The 12429-nt window shown below is 38.8% G+C and overlaps 2 protein-coding genes across 3 annotated transcripts in view; both read left to right on the top strand.

Moving 5' to 3' along the window:
- The window catches only part of LOC131937182 (fibrillin-1), a 67457-nt gene that overhangs the window by 12062 nt on the left and 42966 nt on the right, over nt 1–12429 (top strand). The window lies entirely within an intron of this gene.
- Nucleotides 1–12429, top strand: part of LOC131937183 (matrilin-2-like) — a 48384-nt gene that overhangs the window by 23449 nt on the left and 12506 nt on the right. The window lies entirely within an intron of this gene.

Genomic DNA, 12429 nt, shown 5'->3' with positions numbered 1-12429 from the left:
AGAACATTCGGACAGTTCTACTTGACCGATACGATTCACAGTTGGCACGTGGGTCAAGACATGAAGACAATGCAATCTGAAACTAAATTTCACTTAATTGGATGCCTAATTAATTTTTTTATGAATTAATTAAAATTTGGACCGAATTAGTAGGCATGTCTATCCAACCACACCACACGCGTCATCACGTTCAATAGCTGCACAATCAGGTTCAATAGCTGCGCCATCACGTTCAATAGACGCACAATGGTTTTTAGTCATGTAACACTATTGCAAATAAAACATGTAAAGTACTGAAAAAAAAATTCATGAAAAAACGTTTTAATAACAAGCTTTTATGTACTAATGCACTAAAAAGTAGAAAATAAATTATACACTACTATTTAAATTACTATAAAGAAAAGCGTGGGTCTCTTCTCGGATATTAGTAAAGGTATCCAATAGGTGCTAAAGTACTAAAGTGACCCACGCTTTTCTTTATAGTAATTTAAATAGTAGTGTATAATTTATTTTCTACTTTTTAGTGCATTAGTACATAAAAGTTTGTTATTAAAACGTTTTTTTATGAATTTTTTTTTTAGCGTTCGCTTGGTGCGCAATTCTTTTTTCTATGAGATTCTATTCTATTTTTAAAAGTGTAAGTACTTAAAAATCATGTCTATATTCAAAGTTATATGAGAATATTCGAGAAAGTTTAGGGGAGATCACTCCCTGTTTATTTTTGGTTGTTCTCACCCAGAAAGTGGACAGAGGGAAATCTCAAATCACGCGAATGGCTTAGAATCATTGCCATTTATTTCATGTTTGGTTTAATCATTTGTTTATTTATTATTCATATGACGTTCGCGCTAGAAAGAAACCGCCTCATAATTATTATGACCCAAAAAAATACGAAGGGGTTGCGCTGAGGGAATCAGTTCACGACTGGCAGACTTGTCGTTTCAACCGAAATTCCTTCACTGTCATGGAGACGATACTTGCGTATCCACAGTAATGTGACGCATACACAACGGACGTGCTACCGCCACCCGCACCCAGCGCAGGCGCTATGCAAGAGACTATAAGGGGTGTAGCAGAGTGAATGGATTATTTATTTTGTATTATTTTATTGAGTGCGAATCTGTGAGTGAATGGTCCACTGGACAGCGGCGACGGGGATTCCCCTTCCGCCCGAAGCGGTCAGTATAAAAACTGACCGCTCGGATAATTTCTTTCTTTTGACCCGAGGCAAGATATAGATAGGGTCGGTTTCTGTGTGGGCGCGTGGCGCACCTCACGCGTGAAGTGAGGTTGCTTGTGCAACTTGGCTGGGGTTTTTGTATGTATTGTTTCGTACGTAATGTTTTCTACGTAATGTTTTCTACGTGATGTATTGTATGTAGTGGTTGTACATAGTATTTTGTTTGGTGTGGACTTTTGGATGTCGAGAACGGATGAAGGGAGGTTTCTGTGTGTCAGAGCCTGAACCATCCTAGACATCATAAGTCGGGGCAACACCATCAAATAATCGAACGTAATGTTTTGTTTTGTTTATTCGAATTTTGTGTACATTGTTTTGTCCCGTTGAATTTTGTTTAGTCGTGTTTTGTGTATTCTGTAGTTTTTCATCTTTTTTACTTTCTCGTATATACGTAGTATAGAGAAAGTATTGTAATCGTGCAAAAAAAAAAAATCGAGATTTTTACAAATCTCGACGTTTTACACCTCACTGATACGGAAAAACATAATTTTGCAATCTTGTCCGTATGTCTGTGTGTGTGTGTGTCTGTGTGTGTGTCTGTCCGTGTGTAAACACGATAACTTGAGTACCGTTACAGCTAGGTTGATGAAATTTCATATATAAGTATTTTATCAAAATCGTAGATCCGTATCAACTTTTGAGCGATTTCCGATAACCGGAAGTGGTACTTTTCCTACTATGAATTTTTCAAAAGCCTATAACTTGAGTACTATTTCAGATAGATAAATGAAATTTCACATGTAAGTAAAAGATCTAATTCTCTACCTTCTGTTAAATTTTGAGTAATTTCCGTTGACTGGAAGTAGTAATTTACGCTACTTCCGATTTCTCAAAAAACTAATGTAAATTTTTAAAGTACTAATAATATTGCGCACTATTATACGCGTTTTTATTCGGCGTTTGCTTGGTGCGCAATGTTTTTTTTTATGAGATTCTATTCTATTTTTAAAAGTTTAAGTATTTAAAATGGATTAAAAATCATAACTATATCCCCAGTTACCATCCCCTGTTGTTTTATATAAGAATATTCGAAAAAGTTTAGGGGAGATCACTACCGGTTTATTTTATTTCGATTGGTTCCATGTAATAAATTTAATTAATTTTTAAAGTTTTTTTTGTTTTTTATTTAGACTAAGGTTAAGGTTATTAACCAGTCTGGGTTTAGCCGGACTTGCACTGACCGGACAGAGATTAGTTATTTAAGCCTAGGGATGGGTAGAGTAGATTTTAGAGATACCCCCCCCCCCCTAGCAGGACTTACACTTGTTTGTTACTGTCCCTTACGATACCCTATATTCTATTATAATAGTAACACAAACAGGATTTAGTTTAAGCCAACCTAATCCTTACCCTCATAGTGTAACCCTCATCATACTGTAAGGCCCGTATTGAATGTTGTGTCAGGTTTTTCTCGGGGCTACTGATGATGTCACAGTGATGTAACTCAGTGCTTTCTAAAAACTAGCCAATGGTGGGATTATCACATGACCCAGGTTTTCATATAAGCACTGTCTGGCCATAGAAGGGGCTTCTGTGCAGACGTGGAAGTTGGTTAATAACCAGGTAAGTAGGATCATATAGGTGAACAATCAGGTAAGTAGGATCACATAGGTGAACAACCAGGTGGGTAGGATCACATAGGTGAACAACCAGGTGGGTAGGATCACATAGGTGACAGAACAACCAGGTGGGTAGGATCACATAGATGAACAACCAGGTGGGTAGGATCACATAGGTGAACAACCAGGTGGGTAGGATCACATAGGTGACAGAACAACCAGGTGGGTAGGATCACATAGGTAAACAACCAGGTAAGTAGGATCACATAGGCGAACAACCAGGTGGGTAGGATCACATAGGTGACAGAACAACCAGGTGGGTAGGATCACATAGGTAAACAACCAGGTAAGTAGGATCACATAGGTGAACAACCAGGTAAGTAGGATCACATAGGCGAACAACCAGGTGGGTAGGATCACATAGGTGACAGAACAACCAGGTGGGTAGGATCACGTAGGTAAACAACCAGGTGGGTAGGATCACATAGGTGAACAACCAGGTGGGTAGGATCACATAGGTGAACAACCAGGTGGGTAGGATCACATAGGTGACAGAACAACCAGGTGGGTAGGATCACATAGGTGAACAACCAGGTGGGTAGGATCACATAGGTGAACAACCAGGTAAGTAGGATCACGTAGGTAAACAACCAGGTAAGTAGGATCACATAGGTGAACAACCAGGTGGGTAGGATCACATAGGTAAACAACCAGGTGGGTAGGATCACATAGGTGAACAACCAGGTGGGTAGGATCACATAGATGAACAACCAGGTGGGTAGGATCACATAGGTGAACAACCAGGTGGGTAGGATCACATAGGTGAACAACCAGGTGGGTAGGATCACATAGGTGAACAACCAGGTAAGTAGGATCACGTAGGTAAACAACCAGGTAAGTAGGATCACATAGGTGAACAACCAGGTGGGTAGGATCACATAGGTGAACAACCAGGTAAGTAGGATCACATAGGTGACAGAACAACCAGGTGGGTAGGATCACATAGGTGAACAACCAGGTGGGTAGGATCACATAGGTGAACAACCAGGTGGGTAGGATCACATAGGTGACAGAACAACCAGGTGGGTAGGATCACATAGGTGAACAACCAGGTGGGTAGGATCACATAGGTGAACAACCAGGTAAGTAGGATCACGTAGGTAAACAACCAGGTGGGTAGGATGACATAGGTGAACAACCAGGTGGGTAGGATCACATAGGTGAACAACCAGGTGGGTAGGATCACATAGGTGACAGAACAACCAGGTGGGTAGGATCACATAGGTGAACAACCAGGTGGGTAGGATCACATAGGTGAACAACCAGGTGGGTAGGATCACATAGGTAAACAACAAGGTTGGTAGGATCACATAGGTGAACAACCAGGTGGGTAGGATCACATAGGTGAACAACCAGGTAAGTAGGATCACATAGGTGAACAACCAGGTGGGTAGGATCACATAGGTGACAGAACAACCAGGTGGGTAGGATCACATAGGTGAACAACCAGGTGGGTAGGATCACATAGGTGAACAACCAGGTAAGTAGGATCACATAGGTGAACAACCAGGCGGGTAGGATCAAATAGGTGAACAACCAGGTGGGTAGGATCACATAGGTGAACAACCAGGTGGGTAGGATCACATAGGTGAACAACCAGGTGGGTAGGATCACATAGTTGAACAACCAGGTGGGTAGGATCACATAGGTGAACAACCAGGCGGGTAGGATCACATAGAGGAGTGTGGATAACATCCACAGACGTTTCTGGAATAATCAATTTTTAATCATCTTGGCCATCTGGAGTCTTATATTTCAATAGCCAACCGCAGTTTTATTAAGTCGATAAATATATCCTATTGAAAAAAATTCCTCACCTACATATTTCCATAATATAAACTAGAATTTACTGAAAACAAGTTTATTCTAAATGTAGAACAGTAAGTCACAGAACTCATTTTAATTTTTTTTGACATGTTTCAGTTACTGAAGCAACATAGAGCACAAAATAACGAGTTTTTACAATGGCGACCTCTATGTGCTTAACTGTGTGTGTCTGCTTGCTTTTGTTACCTGGTGTTAAAGGTTAGTACCTGTATTATATATATATATATATATATATATATATATATATATATATATATATATATATATATATATATATATATATTAAAAAATCATTGGAAATAATGACTTAAAAAACAATATAAAATATAATAAAAATGTAAAAACGTGTGTACTAAGAGATGTGTACTAAAACAGCTTTCCAGTATAGATTTAGTGCACACACGTAGCTTGCCTTACAGATTGTAAAGGGTTAACACAAGCTTGCCTAACAAATTGTTTCCTTGTTCCCAGCTGTCTGTAATCCTGCCATCGCCGACATCGTGTGCGTCATCGACTCTTCAGCTAGCATCGGCGTCGACAACTACCAGAGTCAGATGCAGTTTGTGGCCGACCTTGCGTCACAGTTCCCCATCGGCCCAAGCGCTGTACAGTTTGGTGCAGTCGTGTTCAGCGACTACCCCAAGAAGTTGTTTGACCTGAAGGACCTACAAGATTCGGCCTCTATCGCACAGGTAATACAGGAGACTGGAAGATGCGCAACGGAAAACTGCACACAAAAAAAAAGGGCGCAAGGGCATTTTAATTTTACTAAATCGAGTATCGATAGACATTATTAAAGAGTGACGAAATGAAAATTGTGGCATAATAAAGCATATTTCAACAAATATAACTAAATTAAATTTTATTAGTATAATTAGTTTGTATTTGCGCATTTTTCTATTTGCGTAATTTTCTGTTGGGTAGTTTTCCGATTGCGTATTTTTTTCTGGGAAACCAGGAGATAAATATACAGACACATGATCAAAACCTTAAGAATAAAGATTCTAACAATAATTCCATTTTTAAAAAAAATCTATAATAATCTCATTGAAAACGAATTAGCTTAAAGGATATAAAAAATTTAAAAAGTGTAAGATATGTGTGTTTTAATATAATTTAATGATTATTTAATGTGACTAATCTACATTCAAAAAATTCTGCGTCAAACTATCTCCATGCTATATTTGACTCACTAAATCGGTAATTAAACCTTTTATTTGATGGTTCCATTTCTCATGTTTGACTCACTATATCGGCAATTAAACCTTTTATTTGATGGTTCAATTTCTCATGTAAATGTTAAAGATAGAGACAGCTGGATTTAAATTTAGATGTCGAAATTATACAGCTATAGACTTCGAAAAATAAAACACTTTTAAGTCATCCATTTCCTGTGTTTTAAAAATTGTGAAAACTGCCCTACTTGATATTCTGTTTCCCCAGGCTTTGAAAACTGCTCCGTACATGAAAGGCCTGACATTCATAGACAGGGCCCTGAACTTAGTCGTCAACACACAAATGTTCAGCGTTCCGGCAGGGGAGAGAATCCAAGCCCCCAACATCCTGCTCTTGATGACAGACGGCGTATCCAACAATAACACAGCAAGTAAGGGGATGTAAGACTGGCTGAACACACGTCATCGATTAACAAATGTGCCAGTCTTGTGTGTTTTCATTCATATCGTTGTTTTCATTCACACAAAACATGTTTTTTTTTAAAGAAGAAAAGTTTAAGAAAATTATTCTTCATGCTGTCTGTCTATTGAGATCGTAATGTATGCAATAAATCCCTAATGTCTATCTATAAAGCCATAATAAACCATATGTTTGTCTATAAACCCGCAGTCTATAAAACCATAATGTCTGTCTATAAAATTCTAATGTCTGTCTATAATAATAATTTTTGTCTATAACATTCTAATGTCTGTCTATAAAACCATAATGTCTGTCTATAAAACTTTATGTCTGTCTATAAAACCATAATGTCTGTCTATAAAACCATGTCTGTCTATAAAAACTCTAATATCAGTCTATAAGTATAAGACCGTAAAATCTGTCTATCAGACGCTTATAACCAAGCAAGCCATACGCATGTTTCAGCTCTCGAGTCTATAAAACCCTAATGTCTGTCTATAAAACCCTAATGTCTGTCTATAAAACCCTAATGTCTGTCTATAAAACCCTAATGTCTGTCTATAAAACCCTAATGTCTGTCGATAAGACATTAAAGTCTGTCTATAAAACCCTAATGTCTATCTATAAGACCGTAAACTCTTGTCTATCACACCCTTATAACCATACCATGCCATACGAATGTTTCAGCTCTCGAGTCTATAAAACCCTAATGTCTGTCTATAAAACCCAAATGTCTGTCGATAAGACAGTAAAGTCTGTCAATAAGACCTTCAAGTCTGTCTATCACACCCTAAAAACCAAGCCAGCCATACGCATGTTTCAGCTCTGGAGGCGGCCCAGCGCCTGAAGGCCCAGGGCGTGCAGATCATTGCCATCGGTATAGGCCTGTCGTCTGATGCTGAGCTGCAAGCCATCGCCGGCGGTCCTCAAAATGTGTTCCGTTCCCCTTTGTTTTTCGACCTCAAGACCATTGAGTTGCAGGTGGAGCAGCGTTTGTGTCAGGGTAAGTCATGCAGTCATTGGTTTGTGTTAGGGTAAGTCATACAGTCATGTTTTGTTTGTGTCAGGGTCAGTCATACAGTCATGTTTTGTTTGTGTCAGGGTCAGTCATGCAGTCATGTTTTGTTTGTGTCAGGGTAAGTAAAATAGCGTAGCATGTGCTGTCATCCTACAATATTTACTGTGTCATCTTTCAAACCTTTCGCCCCATCTTGCAATCTTTCTATATAAAATAATAAGTCCTTCGATACGACGAAATATGCTACGAAACACCCGAGTGATAGCTACCATTACCACGTTGTCCCTCCTACTGTTTTGCAGCTCTAAGAAACTGTGAAGAGAGTAACTACGGATGCTGCTATGATGGCAAATCTTTTGCTCTTGGCCCCAATAAAGCTGGCTGTGGTAAGTCAGAGATTCAAATAATCTGGTGCTGAATCTGAAACGTGAGGCTTCGTGGTCGCGTAGTAGAGCCTTCGACTGCTAACTGAAAATCACGAGTCCGTAGGATGTCTCTGAGTTCACTTACCTCTGTTGGGTACCTGATTCACGTTAGAGAAAATAAAGGCGGCTGGGCATAGTGCTCATCACATTGTAAATGTCGAGGTTGAACCAGGTGAACTTTGCCTGCCGCACAGTTCGAGTTTTTTTTTATTTTAAGTGCTGAACCTAGCATCTATGTTTACTTGTTCGTACATAATACAAGATAATGTGATACACAAAGCGTGTCCAGAAATTAAAACAGTTTTCTGATTAAATTTAAATAAAAAGAGAGTTACAATGGGATGACGTCAAACAGCTTGTAACGCAATAATTCAAATCTCCATTAATCTGCTGTATGGTATTTATTTACGATGTCCTCTTACATTTCAGCTACATCAGCACCGACAACAGCAAAGCCCACGACACAAACGACCACCACTATAAAGACAATTACGTTGACGCCCACCACTGTAAAGCCTATGACGAGTGTACCTACTACAACAACACCTACCACAATAAAACCCTCAGGTAAGTTAACGTGTGCCTAAAAAAATACAGAGTCGACGAAAAAAAATCAAACATAAAATACAAATGTATTTAGCACATCACAAAGTTTACAGCTCTAAGCAACCACTGGTTGACCGCGATCATTGGAAAATAAATAGCAATACATAACAAAACTGTTTGTTTATTATTTAGACTTGTATTACCCTTTGGCTTCATAATCTTCTGGTATTTGATAATATCGCTATAATGACTAACTCTCAACGCTTTTACTTACAAACGATGTATTTAGAGAAGAAAAAACATTTCTCTGTAGGGAACTGTGTCGGCGCGCCTTGTCAACAGATTTGTCAGAACACAAACACTGGCTACACGTGTTCCTGTAGGGCTGGCTACATCATCAGTAGCACTGACCCCACCAAGTGTGTAGGTAAGATCAAATACTGGCTACTGGCTACATCATCAGTAGCACTGACCCCCACCAAGTGTGTAGGTAAGATCAAATACTGGCTACTGGCTACATCATCAGTAGCACTGACCCCACCAAGTGCTTAGGTAAGATGTACTACTAGCTACTGGCTACATCATCAGTAGCACTGACCCCACCAAGTGCTTAGGTAAGATGTACTACTAGCTACTGGCTACACCATCAGTCACAGTTAGGGTTTCTTCCATGCATCTCTTCGGAACGGGCTCCAACAGAGGCGTCGCGACCCTTCCCGACGCCCGGGGTGAACTATCAATTTGTCGCTCCCCCCCCCCCCCCGCTTATATATATATATATATATATATATATATATATATATATATATATATATATATATATATATATGTGTGTGTGTATGTGTGCGTGTAAGTGTATAATCGTGTGTGTGATCGTGTGTATATATAAGCGTGTTTGTGTGTGTAAGGGTGTATGTGTGTGTAAGCGGACAATGTTTAATAATTACAGTGTATGATTTTTGTTCCTTAAAACTTTACTCTACGCCAATTAAATTCACATTAAGATGTCTTTTCCTTTCACAAAAGATTAGTAATGTCAGGCAAAAAATATGCCTGAACTGAGTTAGAGGGAGGTTTGTAGCAAGCGCTAATTTGTTTAGACCAGCCTTGTATGTTCTATTTTTGGAAAGATCTCTGTTGTGATATAGTCCATAGTTGGATTATAAGTTAGTTAGAATAAGGACAAACAAGTGACATACAAGAGCAAGTTATCAGAAACATTTATTGTTCGCATTGGACTAAGACTTGAGTATTTCGTTGACTTGTTGATGGTATAATGAAATAAGCTAGAGGAAACAAGTCTTGGATTTCGCAGATGTGCCCTGCTTTCGTGCACACAGTCAACCAGTAGCGTAGCCAGGATCGTCTCTTGAGGGGGTTCAAATTTTTACCCGGGGACAAACTTTCGATTTGCACCCCCCCCCCCTCAAACTTTTGATTTGCACCCCCCTCTTTATATATATACCGAAGGGTCTATGGGGGTTATGACCCCCCTGCCTACGCTAGTGCAGCCAACAACAAATGCAGAACTAATTGTTCTGATTGAAGAAGCAGTAATAACCAGTTTAATGACGTTCTGATTATAATCAGCAGCAATAAAACGCGTTTAACACTCTAAGACAATGTGGAATTCAAATGCATTGTCAAAAAAAATTCATTCAGGATCTATAGCTAAATGTGAAGTCTCTTTTACTGTATGGCTCGGAGCTAGATAACAGACAGTGGTGAATGAAATAAGAGCATGGAAAAAGTGGTGGTTAGGGCACAATATCAGAAAGACAGTAAATAACATTACTTAGCAGGTGCTGGTGTAAAGTCAACGGGGAAAGAGTAAGAGAAGGAGACACAAAATGTCTGAAGAAAATAGTTTGAAATAGAGATGTGGGAGGCTGGATTTTTAGGGTTCTATTTTCATAAAAATCAAGTGAGTTGACGAAGTGTTGCCTACGCCTATGCTCCTTAGGAAACTGAAACGTAAAAAAACATAAACCGGGAGTGATCTCCCCTAAACTTTCTCGAATATTCTTATATAACACTACGTGGGAAGGCAACTCGGAATATAGACATGATTTTTAATTACTTAAACTTTTAAAAATAGAATAGAATCTCGTAGAAAAAAAGAATTGCGCACCAAGTGACCGCCAAAACAAAATGTGCATAATAGTGCGGACTAAAAACAAATATAAATTTACATGCGTTTTTTTTTTGTTGAGAAAATGGAAATAGCGAAAATTACTACTTCCGGTCAACGGAAATTACTCACAATTTGTTAGAAGCTAAAGTATTAGATGTTTTACGTACATGTGAAATTTCATTTATCTATTTGAAATAGTACTCAAGTTATAGGCTTTTGGAAAATTCAAAGTAGAAAAAGTACCACTTCCGGTTATCGGAAATCGCTCAAAAGTTGATAAGGATCTACGATTTTGATAAAATACTTATATATGAAATTTCATCAACCTAGCTGTAACGGTACTCAAGCAATCGTGTTTATAGACACACACACACACACACGTAACACACACACAGACATACGGACAAGATTGCAAAACTATGTTTTTCCGACTCGGGTAGGTGTAAAACGTCGAGATTTGCAAAGATTTGCACGATTACAATACTTTCTCTATACTTCGTATATAAGAGAAAGTAAAAAAGAAAATCAAAAGAACTTAGAGCAGTGGTTCTTAACTTGGGTTCAACCGAACCCAAGAGGTTCGGTATGTACGTGTCAGAGCTTGTGCGGAGGTCAAGGCACACAACCGATATGTGATTCACGATAAGATTTTGTCAATATGGACGATAAATTAAAACTATTTAGAAGGATTCGGTGAACGCGCATATGAAACTTGTAGGGTTCGATACCTCCAAAAAGGTTAAGAACCACTGCTTTAGGATGCATGCTTATTTAGTCTACTTTAGGTTGTGTCTTTAGATAAATTTCAATAATAGTGTATTATAGTTTTAAAAGTATATGATCTCTCACGTTGAAGTTGAGAGAATCTTAAGAATTTTACAAAGAACTAGTCCCGTCAATTCTTAACAAAAGGGGCTAATAAAATTGTACATTACGCGTTAATACTTTTCGTTTCTTTACTTTATTAAGTGTTAAGAGAGTTATCTACTCACCAATCCAGTAAAAATACTTGCGATTTTTGTTCGCGAAAAAACCGCTCCTCCCACTCCCCCCACACACATACACCTCCCAACCATCTTGTACAAAGTTTGTAGAGCGTTTTTTAACGTAACAAATTTTTTTTTAAAATGTTACACAATCGTACAATGTACTGTAGTTCAATTAGTTTCTTTCTAAGTGCTAAAGGTTGTTTACTTTAATTTTGCGATTTTATTTTAGCCTAAAAGTCCCCCCCCCCCCTGCACCATCTTGATAAGAGTCACTTACGTATTTTACGGTTAAATAAGCGTACGATACGTTTTAATACAATTGGTTTCTTTTAATAGTGGAAACCGTTATCGAATCAACAATCTAGTGTAAATTCTTCCAATTTAAGTCTCGAAAAAGCGCCCCCCCCCCCAACTAGGAAAAGCTGGAAAGCGGTTTTGCCGGTCTCTGTTTCTTAAGAGTATATGTTTTACAGTTTGTAATCAAGGTATGAAACAGTTAAATCAGTAAGTAAAGGCGTGTAGCCCATTTATAATTCAAAACTGTAGCATAAAATCAGCTTTAAAATTTTTCCCACCCCTTTTGGCGCCCCCTTAGGGTCGGCGCATGGGGCGCCCCCCCCCCCCCCCCAGCTACGCCTCTGGGCTCTCACCCCCACCCCCACGAAAGTCTATCACCCCCAGAACGAAACGGAATTTAGATAGAAGATAAATACTTTTAACAGTGTCCGCCCCCCCCCCCCGGAAAATTTAGTCCGCCCCCCCCCCGAATATTTCAAGTGCCCCCCCCCCCCCGGAGAAAAAAAGTCTGGAAGAAACATTGGTCACAGTAACCCCACCAAGTGCTTAAGTGAGGTCTTATTGAAACAGTGAGCTATGTACCATGGTACGTTGAGAAGTAAACAAAGCTATGTAGGTAAGTTTTCACGATTTATAAGCTAAAACCTACTTGAAGAAAGACTAAGAAATAGATTCTAATTTCTATATTATGAGTTCCGT

Source organism: Physella acuta, unplaced genomic scaffold (genome assembly GCF_028476545.2).
Source record: "Physella acuta isolate Inbredline_101_S28 unplaced genomic scaffold, ASM2847654v3 ptg000202l, whole genome shotgun sequence".
Lineage (NCBI taxonomy): Eukaryota > Metazoa > Mollusca > Gastropoda > Physidae > Physella > Physella acuta.
This window is presented reverse-complemented; position numbering and strand designations above follow the sequence as displayed.